Here is a 10,837-nt window from a genome sequence, read left to right as displayed (position 1 = left end):
TATATCAACAGAGAGAAACAGGTTTTTAAATACACACCACAGCAGCGACACACAGACAGACACGCTGATTAAACTCTGAAAGCTCGGCTGAACAGACGAGATAAGGAGCGTGATTTGCTGTAGTGATGATGTTTAACTTCAGTGGAGGGGTTACGTACACATCTAACAGTGGGGAGAAAGCCTTTGGTTGATCAAACACGTTGAAAATCCACTGGATAAACTGAAAAAGCACCACAGTGGAAAAGCTGGAAAAAACAGGCTTTTCTGATCAGTTGTTTTCTAAATACTAATTTTTCAAACAGCCCAGAATGAACATATTTGAAGAGGACAGAAAGCAATCAGTGAGTAAATACAATAGAACAGCTTCTCATTGGACCATTTGGTGAGACTGGCTTGTCAACTGGAAAAGAACTGTATTAAAGTTGCTCAAAAACCCCAAAACCCAGGTGGCACTGGAAGAAAACAAACCTCCTACAACACTAAATTGTTCTCGGAGTTACACACATAAATACATCATTCTTATCACTTTAATTTTAGCATAAGGAGACAACTGGATCTGTAATTAAGTCCTCTGTTTCCAGACTAGCCTCAAAATTGTGTGGAAATTGTCTAAAAGCAAAAATTTCAGACATACTGTTTGAGCAAGGAGATTCCAGAGACCATAACCCACGAGCTCCTTCAGCAAATGGAGTTGATTAAAATACAGAACTAAATATCTATGGTAATAATTTGGATCTCTGCTTACAGATAGTAAACCCAAGAGAAGAAGACTTGGCAGGTACACTTCTAGAGATCAAGGTCCTAACTAGAACCTTTTTGATCCGATACAAACTTTTACAAAGGTTCCACTTGCAACCCTTTCAGAGGTTTCTACCTTGAATCCAGCATTAAGGGGTGTGCCTGGAACCATTTATGAAAGGTTCCACCCTGAACCCCCAATAAGAGGTTCTACAAAGAATTCTTCTGTGGTGCAACTTTCCACCCAAAACCCTCTCTGGGGCTTTCTCTTTCCACCCTCTAAGTGTGCTAACAAGGACCCACCCAGTAGGGTTCTACCAAGGCACCCTTTATATTCCAAGGGTGTTACCTAGAACCCAGGGGGGCTCTAAAAATAGTAACTGACTACATTAACCAATACCCATAGATTTCTCTCCTACTAATCATGGTTTTAGTAACAAGTTAGCCTGGGACAAAAAGAACCACATCCAGAAGCCTAAAGCCCTGTTTCCACCAAACATTTTCGGTATGGTACCTTTGGAACGAAAAGTAACCCTTCAGACATATACCTAGACCCTAGGTCGGCTTAGCGTTTCCACCACAAATGGTACTCCCAATGTGGGCGGGGTTGTTGTCACTCACTGCTCCATCCAGCACTCACTGTATTTCCTAACGGTGACACAGAGGGAAGTCTACACCTCGTTTATCGTTATTCAGCTCTGAGCAAAGGTGACCGTCCGCTATTGACCAATCAACAGACTACAGTGTCCACAGCTCCACCTTTTAGTACCCCAAAAATGGGGACAGTACGCAACGGTTCCATTGGTACCATCCACAATTTTTCACAGTGGAAACGTAAAAAAAAAACCGAACTGAACTGAACTGTACAGTGCTGTACTGCTCGGTGGAAACGGGACTCTAGGCTTCATGAGGCTCTTACCAGGGCCGGAACTAATTTGGTCCAGCGCAATCCACAACACTCATGGTTCACGATCATCTTTTGTAGGGGGTGGAGATTTAACGAAATTGCTACGACAACAGCCTTTACTCTTTCAGCGTTGCAGAGGAGCTGGATGAAAAGGGATTCTTAATGGAACCCTTAGCCTTCCAAAGAATCCTCTTAAAAACCCTTTCCTGAAAAAAGGTTCTTCAGAAGCAAATGGTTCTGTGTAGAACCTCAGCTTTTCAGGAAGAACCCTTTTGCAACTCTTATTTCTAAGAGTGTAGCATCACTTGCAGTAACTGTGGACATAAGGGCAGGGAAATAGCAAACAACCTGCTAGTGAGCGCTGGAAACAGACTACGTCAGCTGTCTGTGAACATCAGACCAAAAGAGGTGAAAACATCAATTGGAAAGAGGTCAGTAATCGACCAGGAGTCAGTGGGCAGGTGGAAAAAGATCAAGGCAGATGCTGACATTCAAAATCAGAGATCGTGACGCAGAGACAGTGTTTATAATCCATCCAGCCACTCTGATCGCCAACGCAACTTTCTACTTTGCTCCCAATGAAAAAGAGTCATTATCCTGACAGTATGACAGTATGGTAAAGCTTCATCCCTTAAACCTAAACAAATGTTTGGAGGGCATTTTCTGCAACAATCTATGCTGCCACTTTTGTTTGAAGTCAGTAAGGCTGTCCCAAATACCCATTTCTGGGGACTAAATAGTGATCAATAGTGGATATTGGAAGCTTTGGTTTGGGTTGGAGGGTGAACATAACTCCGACCAGAAAGTTCTCGGCAGCTGAGATGGACGGCATAGCACTACAATACTTGACTTTTGGTTTAACCGCATTAATTTTTACAGATTCTATTTTTCTTTTTTTTTTTTTTTTAGATTTTTTTGGGGGGCTTTTTGCCTTTAATGAACAGGACAGAGTGAAATGGGGTGAGAGAGAGAGTGGGGGTTGACATGCAGCAAAGGGTCGCAAGCCGGAGTCGAACCTGCAACCGCTGCAACGAGGCATCGCCTCCGGATTCTATTATTCTATAGTATTATTGTTTGTAGTGTTCTTTGTCATTAAATGCATTTTCCAAAAGGTTTGGTGTGTTTGATGTTGGTTTGTATTACCAAGGGTTTTGGTTGAACAAGGTAACATCAATGCACTTTTTGTGACATAATAACAGCTTGTGACAATTTTTCTTATTTTGGATAAACTGTAGATATATATAATAATAACTGAATCAGGGACAACGCCTGACAAAGCACTGTGAAATAAAGAGAAAGATATGAATATCCAAATCAAAAAATTGAAAACCAAAACCTTATCTATCCATCAAATGAAAGCCGTTATAGTCAAATATTCTGGTCTAGCTCTAGAGGTTTTCATACATGTAGACTAGTATGTCTGTCTGTGGACAAGTTTTTGCATGTTACAATGACCTGCTATGAATTCTCTAATAGACTCATGAGTGCTGTAACTGATCACTCTTTGTTTAATCCACAATCAATCACAAATTACATGGTTCTTTCCTTAAAACTTGGTGAGAAATCATTAGGAACTTACATAACACTAAAAATAAGTGTAACAAAAAAAAAATTGAGCGGGTGAATATTGTTTAAGTTAATATTCAACGTGATCTCATCCCTTCCCTTAAAATATGACAAGTATGTATTTTTGTTTGGGCAGAAGCCAAGCAGCTGCTATTTGCATTATAACTTGACGGAGGGGATCAGTAGTTAGGTTTAGGCAGAAAAATTACTTGGTTCAGGTTGATAAAAGATTATGGTTAATGTAAGTCACATCAGTCGACTCACGTGACTAATCAATCAATGAATCAGACTTTACTTATACAGCACATCTGATACAGACTAGCACTAAAATAAGAGTACTCCTTAAAAACAGAGACTGAGGAAATGCTAACATCAACATAATGACTGATGTGACTTTTAGTTTCACATGGGACATGAACACCGGGCTCCTGGGTCAAAGTCCAATACTTGTTGGACTCATCCACCTTTTTTTCCTCCTGCCCTAAGTGGACATTCTTGCACTTCACACTATGTCCGTTGCCCTGAATGTCTATTAATGACACAGATGGGTTTACACTGGAGTTGGCTGGAAGCCCAGTACATTTCACAGACAGACACTTAAGGGTGCACTGGGCATCCGAATCTGATGCCAAGGTCCACTTCCAAACCGGCGTTTTTATGCCCTGGAGGTCGACCAGGCTGGATCACATATATCGAGATCTGCTGTAAATCATCACCAATATGTAATCATTTTCAAGGGATCTAATCCATAAGCCTTTGAGGTATCCTGCTGACGAACACAAACAGACAAAGTAATTGAGGCATTAACGTCTAAGTGCTTTAAACAAGGAAACTAAAATAGCTTTGCAGACCATGCACTTGCAGCGCAATAACACTGAACAGCAACAGGTTCATCACATTAGGCCGAGCGCCAAACTCTTCCAAGACATTAAGCCTGACATCATCTGTGCAGCTACACAGTCCTGTCCAGGGTGCTGTGGATCATTCCGAGTGCCAGCCTACCGCTCTCTCATCATTTATTAACCATTACACAACGGACCTTTTACTAGATTGAGATGGCTGCCAGGATGAATGGATGGAGGGTAAGCAAAGAAAAGGATGGGGTTAGACAGTGGGGTAGTAAGAAGGGGGAAAGGCAGATAGCATTTGACAGCAGAGAAAGAAAGTGTTGACAAGCAGAGGAAATGTGGCGAGCTGGCAGTGAATAATAAATTGGCTGGTTAGTCGCTGCCCAGTCTTATCAGACGAAGGCTGGATGGAATCTGTCGTAGCGATGACCACAGAGAGGAGAGGAGAGGAGACGAGCGCAATTTGAGCAGAGTATTGAGAGGGCAGCGTGGAGGGAAGGAAGGATGGTGCAAGCGAAGGGAATGAGACAGGGGAGCAATAAGTATAGGAAGGAGGGAGGAGAGTGTGGCTGATGAGAGTGGAGAATTTAGCAGGTATGAAAGACGGGAGGAGGTTAGGGAGGAAAAAGGGAGATGGTGGGGAGAAGCGAATTAGAGCAGAGAATTGGGAGGACAAAGTTGATGGAGGGGAGATAGGTGAGGAGGGAGGGGGTAGATGGAATAAGGGAGCGAGGGAGATGAAAATGACAGAAACAAGATGGCCGGGACAGAATAGAGGGAGAGAGAGAGAGATGAAAAAGAGTTAGGTAGGCGGAACGGAGAGAAGCACTGTACAAGGAGGGAAAACTGCACCTGGCCACTAACGGGCTCAGTGTCGTCTGAGTCATCAGAACAAACAGATTGATTTACTGGAGTGAGGAGGAGTGGAGGAGACGAGCTCAACCACCCTGACAGACATGGGAATGAGGTGTAACGCCGCTGAAATCGGCTGCTCCCACATAGACTACAAACAACAGAATCCAAGCTGTGCAACAAGGCCTGACTGCAATCAATGTGCAGGGAGTGAGTTAACACTGCCAAAGTCATTTTGCCTCTAGAATGGCATTGTGCTACAAGTGCTGATACATAATCATCACTAAAAGGATCATTTCACCCGAATCACAAAAAATAAATTACCTCTATCAGTATGAAGTCGTGCAGATAGTCTCTGAGATGTCCATTTCTGAGATTTACTCCTGCAAAACCAGTACAATGGAGGTGAATGGAATGTGTGGTGCTAAAACCTTAAAAGTCTACTTTTTAAGAAACAAAAAAAATAGGGTGACTACTGGGACTATTTCCTCAGTATTGAGTGCCCCAGGAATGAGTCCTAAAACCCGGAAATGAGTTAGCACTTTACCACTCATGGTTCCCTCGTCTCAATGTCAGTGGGTTTCCCAAATGGGTATAGCATTTGTATAGCACCTTTCTAGTCATCCAACCACTCAAATCGCTTTTTACACTACGAGTCACATTCACCCATTCACACACACAGATTCATACACTGGTGGCCGAGGCTACCATACAAGGTGCCATCTGCTACACAGTTTTTAACACACTCACACACCGATGGAAGTATCATCGGGAGCAATTTGGGGTTCAGTATCTTGCTCAAGGATACTTTGACATGCAGACTGGAGGAGCCAGGGATCGAACAGCTGATCTTCCGATCGGTGGACGAACCGCTCTCTCTGTGGTTAAAAAAGCTGAAGAGACTTTCACATTTTGTGCTATGGCATCAAATCCATCAGTAAATAGGGTTGTGAATCACTAGTTTCATCATGATATAGGCTAATATTATATGGATTCTTTAAACAACAAGATGATATTTGCTGATACTATAAAGTCTGCTACGATACAGTTTTGATTTGATTCAGGAGCCTGTGATGCCCATTTAACACAGTCTGTTAGAGAACAATCTGCCACTCCTTTCTTTCTTTTTTTGCTTTGGCGATTAAAGATAAAAACAACACCTAAATAATGTAAATAATTTTAACCAGTTAAGTGCAGTGGAGTTACCTTTATACTGACTCCACTAACACAGCATAATAAAGTTAATCTTCAGGGCTTTCTGTCACAGACACCTTTCTGGAAATAATCTTTTCATTTGAAGCCAAACTATAATATTTTCATAAAACTTCAGGCCTATCTGGCTCAAAGCATTGACAGCAAACTCCGCCCAACAGCCATGGATTAACAGCAACATTTAACAAAGGAATAAAATTCAACTCAATAATAACTGTCAAGGTTCAGAGACAAAACAGTTGTTTTTTGGTTGTCACCCATTATAAGCTCAAGCATGTTTACATTCTATAAATTAGCTTAGCGGCTAGCTGTGTTTTGTCAACTTGCAGCTTAACCTTAACAAATTTCCATCTAACGTTATTATTCATATATTTTTTTACTACTCACCGTTGGTTTAAGTTGCTGCACCTCCCGACAGAACAGCACGTTTGACATTTAGCCTGTGTGCATGTTTTTTTTTCAGCCCAACATAGTTAAAACTGACAACCTACTGCTGTCAGGAGTTGGCTGCGTGAGATCCCCTGCCAGGCAGGTACCGTTACTTCCGGTTGTAGCTCGTGACGGCAGTGTTTACATATGCTCTGTCTGTTGACCTGTATATTCTCCAAAATCGAGAATATTTCCACACTGCTAATTAATGCCCGTGTAAATAACAATATCCTCAGCATCTTGGCTGCATGCCATCTGCCTGCTGCTGTTTGACGGTGACACAGACTTTCAAAATAAAAGCATATCCTAAAGATGACGATATGGCTCGATGTTCTTTGCATCAATGATAAAGGATCGCTTATCACTGAATCGATATATTGATCCAAATCAATGGATCGTTACACCTAATAAATATCCCACTTGAGGACTTTGAAGCTTCTATGTGTCTTACAAAAGGTGGTTGCCAACAAGTGGCTAAATGAGACTACAGAATGTCATCACAGCTGTACAGCCTCACTGTGGTAGGGATGTTAAATCATATGGGACCATAGTGTAGTTCGTTTCTGACCTAAAGTTACAATTTTACTTGTGACGAATGCATTTAGGCTTCATCAGTTCTGAAAGTGGTGTTCACTTGAGTGTTACTGAACAAAACGCATAAGTAGTCTATCTAAATGTTTCTTCGCCACAGTTTATTTATTTGCAGTAATCCAGAATCCGATGAAAAAATCCCATGGCTTTTTGACAAGAGAACCAATGTAATACTAACTCCCCCACTGGCCTACAGAAAAATGGCATATCTGGGGCACTCTATAGAGCTGAAATGTTGATTAGGTGATCATTCAATCAAAGAAAATTACTTAAGTTATTTATCAAGCAAAAATGTCAGCAAACTGCTGACTCCACTTTCTTAAAATGAGTATTTACTGGTTTCTTAGTGCTCTCTCATTGTCTGTTAATATCTTTGGGATTTGGACTGTAATCTATAATTTATGTTTTCATTGTATCAGTGAATCGCAGGATCACTCTCCACAACTCAGTACAAGCTTGTTTGGATGTTACTGCCTCAGGTGCTGCTGTTTTGGTTTACTCTCACAGGCAGCTGCTTTCAGTGGACAATGCCTTAAAAACCCACATGGGGAGTAGGTCCTTGTCTATGGAAGTCGCCATGTTGCACTGCCATGTTTCTACAGTATCCCAGAACAGACAAACCAAACACCAACTGTAAATGGCAGCTCCTCCGCAGCAAAAGTGTCGGAAAACTGATTTTTTAATGTGAAACTGCTTTATTCAGTGTTTAAACTGGGTTAAATCACTGGGTGCATGTGTTTTGGAGAGGGAGAGACCTCTGCTGATAACTCATCGCATGATTAAAACCACCTGAACGCTGGATCTTAAATTATCAGAGAAGAATGGTGAGCACACATTAGTAGGTGCTGGGCTAACGACCTGTCAGCCAAATGCCAAACACCGTAGAACACTGATTTGTAACATGAAACTGCTTTATCCAGTGATGCAGTTTTGATAACTGGGTTTGTTTTGGAGAGGAGGAGACCTCTGTGGATAATTTGGCTCCTGGTAAAAACCTCATGACCAATGAACACTGAAAAAATCCTAACTGGAAGACATTTAAGCTGGTTGTAATCTGCAATCCTCACCACTAGATGCCACTAAATCCCACGAAATCTTACACATTAGAACTTTAAAGCACTGCTGTTTCCAAGTAGGCTACAGCCCCGCAAAGTTTATAGCCAGTTACTGGCATGGTTGTAAACTCGTAAGCACTTTGTTAAATGTAATTTTTCAATTGATGGCAAAAACAAAATGCCATTCGTCTTCACTATACTCAGATCTATCAAAACATGGACAAATTAAACTAAAACCATGTTTTTCATATAGTAATTTGGGTGTGCTGACCCCGTAACTGATTCAAGATAAGATGGCTGGTGACTTTTCTGAACTGGTGCCCACTCCTAACAGACTGATCAGTGGTAACAATGTTATATAGGAAAGACCAGGGACCTGTATGGGTGAATCTGCCCTGTTTTGAGTTTTCTTTCCATGACAACAGTCTATTTCTCTTTTCAAGGCCACGGCTGCTGTTATTCTGCCCCACAATGAATCTCTCAGGAAGATTCAGTGCTGTACGCCGCCCACTTACTTTATGTCACCTGTCAAGATGTGAAAAACTCCTCTCTGCTGTGACCATCTAACCTACTCCCTCTGGTCGATACACAGATGGCACATTTTGCAGAACTCTTTAAAAACCCAGTCAGCTCGAGGTGAACTTGCACAGGACAAAAAACAGTAAATGAGAAACACACTCACACCAAGCTGGGAAACATTCATTTTTCAGCCTGCTTTAAATATTTACTGTTTTTTTTATGTCATAAATGTTTAACAGACAGCATCACCTTTCCCACGGGTGCTACTGTACACGATTCCTGTCACTACTATTCCTGGATGACACACCAGGGTGTTAGCTTCTTAAAAAGTGCAAATGAAAATCACATTTTTGTTTACTGCTGCTTATTTCTTTACCTAAAGTACCCAATTGGTCTCTGTGAACTGAATACAAACACCTCTATTGACTCTCCCCCTCTGTGTCCCTCGCTTCCTTCCTCCTCAGCAGATCAGAGTGATGGAAGTGTTAATTGTATGCAGCTTGGGGATTGATTACAGCATTTCAGGGGGAAGAACGGCGTCTCGTCCCCTGAGAGCCTCTTCCATATGAATTATTATGCATTATATTTTGTATTAAACATGCACTGTGTCCCCTATGGCACATTAAAAGTGATATGACAGCATTTTGGAGCCGTAGTAGAGCAGTACACACACACACACACAGGAGGTGCAGAGCACACACACACACACAGGGAAAAGCACACACACTAATATCCACATCAAAGCTTGTGTGCAGTGTGCATACTCACATACATGCAAAGAGTGCAATCATGCACATACACACACACACACACACATGCTCCTTTTGTCTCCTCTCTGTTCTCATTTACTCATCCATTCTCCTTTCATTCCTTTGCCTCCCTGAATACAAAAGTGCAGCCAAGTCCCCCCGACTCAGAGAGGAGGGACCTGAAGCGAATATCTAATGAAAAAAAGGGGGGCTGCTGAATGTTTCATTAAGCACTTATGACGAACACTTCGGATCTGAGTCCGCTGAACCCTCAGCTGGAGAATCCACCTCAGTGTCCGTCATCATTCATCAACCATCAGAGGAAGAGCTGCTTCATCAGCGAGCACTTTAAGTCTCTGAATATTTAATGCTTCATTTGGTTAAGATTCAACTTCACTTTTGTTCTGATCTGCCCTGACAATGTGGGATTACAGGAATGGGGAGGAAATGAGGAGGAGGAATCAGACGCCCTCTGCTGTGCAGCATGAGAAACTCAAGAATGGAAAGTAAAGAGGCATGAGATACTGAGATTTGGGTTTTTTTAAAAAAAAAAAAAAAAAACCAAACAAACAAAAAAAAACTTTTTCTTGACATTTAAATAATAATTACTAAGGACTACTCAATACCCAGATATTGAGCAATATTAAAGAAATACCCCCCCCCCCCCAGATGATCATGCCTCCATGGTGAACGAAGAATCCAAAAACTGGGAAAATTCTTGATGTATTGAAGTCATAGGGAGCCGCACTTAACAACAGCAAAATCAAAATATCAGTTTAAAAACTCTCACAACTTGTGCAGTATAATCCAAGCTTCATTTATCCAGACATATGCTCAGAACTCCCCAAACATATGCATTTTTCACTGGAATCTTACAATTTAAAGCCTTTTTGCATACAATCCCCAGGTGCACTATGTTTGTAGCTGTTTATGTCTGCATAAATTAGATTTGGATTATGCTGCACAAGTTGTGCTAGAGCTTGTAAACAGATGTTTTGATACAGTTTTATTGTAGTTAAGTGTGGCCCCTTATGACTTCAGTTCATCAAGATTTTTTTCCTTTCATACACTGTGGGGGAATGTGAGAAAAACAAAAATGTCCTCACAAATTCAATATAACACGGGGTGAGTAATTGATACACAAATAGTCATTCAGGGAGTGAAGTATTTCTTTTAAATGTAGGACAGTGGAGTTATCTTTTGCTATTGTAAGTTCTTGCCAATGAACAGCAGCTTGCTTGTTTGCCTTTCAGTCTCCAGCTCTTCCAGCCAAGCTGGTAAACAGACAGGAAGGATGAGGATGATTAAGATTGCATGTTCCTGTTATTCCCAACACAAGAACGCTTTGAGGACTAAAACGAGTCAGCACAT

At 41.5% G+C, this 10,837-nt stretch overlaps 1 protein-coding gene across 2 annotated transcripts in view; it reads right to left on the bottom strand.

Moving 5' to 3' along the window:
* Nucleotides 1–10,837, bottom strand: part of LOC125894770 (Kv channel-interacting protein 1) — a 61,225-nt gene that overhangs the window by 42,336 nt on the left and 8,052 nt on the right. The window contains exon 1 of one of the 2 annotated variants that reach the window (XM_049586360.1): nt 6,511–6,655. The exons of the other annotated variant lie outside the window; for it this stretch is intronic. The gene's annotated coding sequence lies outside the window, so the exon portion shown is untranslated. Of the gene's footprint in view, nt 1–6,510; nt 6,656–10,837 lie in introns of those variants that run through there. 2 annotated transcript variants of the gene reach the window in all.

This window comes from Epinephelus fuscoguttatus, linkage group LG9 (genome assembly GCF_011397635.1).
Source record: "Epinephelus fuscoguttatus linkage group LG9, E.fuscoguttatus.final_Chr_v1".
NCBI classification, from domain to species: domain Eukaryota; kingdom Metazoa; phylum Chordata; class Actinopteri; order Perciformes; family Serranidae; genus Epinephelus; species Epinephelus fuscoguttatus.
Note: the sequence above shows the minus strand (reverse complement) of the source record. Positions and strands in the feature narration are given on the sequence as shown.